Raw genomic sequence first — 1,450 nt, 5'->3', positions numbered from 1 at the left:
AAAAAAAAAAAAAAAAAAAAAAATAAGGAAATGTACGTTGTTCTAATGTCGAGAAAAATATTGAAATCGAAGGAAAGCTGAAGAAAGCAACGACGAAGAAACGCAGAAGAAATAGCGCAGATTTGGAAAAGAAAAGAAAAGAAATCAGGACGAACCCGTTCATTTCGCGGTGTACACTCGAATCGCGTTCCTTTTCACCAGTTAGACAGATATCGATTATACCAAACATTCCTTTCATTGGAAATGTGTTTCAATATAATCAACGATACCAACTTTGACGATTTATCCAAATTTTTCTCTCTCAAATGTTGTCTCTGAAAAAAGTTGCTTTTTTCTTTTTTTTTTTTTTTTTTTTAATCTTCATGAATGTTGTACGTACACTTGAAACTCCCTATAGATATTTACATATGTGCTTTCGATAAGGGCAAAAAATTGTTTTCAGTTATAAGAGAAAAAGTAAAGATAGCGGGTATGCGTTTTATCGTTCAAGAAACGTCTACGAAGACAATTTTTTTTTATCGAGGGTACGAAACTCGTAGTATTTTTTTTTATATACAATATATAATCATTTGTGAAAAAAAAAAAAACAAAATTCTCCAATAAGAAAACGATTATTGTTTTGGGGGAAATATAAATAAGGAATTGGTTAAATCGACCGTTTGCATGATATATGAATCGTATTCCATTTAACGTTTTTCTATTATATTATTTTCTATCGTTTATACACGTTGATAAGATCCTTAGGTGCTTCATTATCCATCTCGACCCACCAAAGAGAGCCACCAGCCCCCACATTCTTACCGTACTCACGCATTCTCTTTGATTAGCAGACGCCGATTTCGGATGTACATATATATATATATATTATATACAATAAATACGCACGCACGCACACGGATCGTGAGTCATATTTATGGTAAATGGAACGCGGTTAATTTTCCAGAAGTTTCATCCTCCTTAAAAAAACAAAAAGAAAAGAAACCAATTATCATTGTTCATCTGTTGCTACAACGAAAATCAAAGAAAATGGATAGACAGACAACGCATACGATTGATTTTTTGGAAAAAAAAAACTTTGTTCACGGAATTTAAGAAGAGGAGGAGGAGGAGGAGGAGGAGGATAACGACGTTGCTAAAGAAGAAGAAGAAGAAAAATAATAAGAAGAAGAAGATGGAAGGTATCAAAAAGAAATAATGACTGCAATGCTTGGCCGCCGTATTCCAGTGGAAGAAAAGGGATAAAAGTAGGAGAAGGAAGTTACGGGACCCGAATAGGACCAAAAGGAGTTTAAAATATAAGGTCAGCACTGACGACAAAGTAACAAAAAAAAAAAAAAAAAAAGAAAAAAAAAAAAAAAATTATATATACGAACTTTGAACGCGATCCGATTCGATCCGATCCGCGTGTAGCTTCTCTCACTCTTTCTTTCGCCTCGTTCTTCCATACGTT

At 33.6% G+C, this 1,450-nt stretch overlaps 1 protein-coding gene and 1 long non-coding RNA gene across 16 annotated transcripts in view; both read left to right on the top strand.

Moving 5' to 3' along the window:
- Positions 1-1,450, top strand: part of LOC106793443 (RNA binding protein fox-1 homolog 2-like) — an 80,780-nt gene that overhangs the window by 60,758 nt on the left and 18,572 nt on the right. The gene's annotated exons all lie outside the window — the stretch shown is intronic.
- LOC106793445 lies at positions 7-977 on the top strand. Its single transcript, XR_001382418.1, has 2 exons — positions 7-845; positions 944-977. It is a non-coding gene; the product is annotated as an uncharacterized LOC106793445 (long non-coding RNA).

This window comes from Polistes canadensis, unplaced genomic scaffold (assembly GCF_001313835.1).
Source record: "Polistes canadensis isolate GaletaPanama2010 unplaced genomic scaffold, ASM131383v1 scaffold_14, whole genome shotgun sequence".
In the NCBI taxonomy this organism is placed as follows: Eukaryota; Metazoa; Arthropoda; class Insecta; order Hymenoptera; family Vespidae; genus Polistes; species Polistes canadensis.
This window is presented reverse-complemented; position numbering and strand designations above follow the sequence as displayed.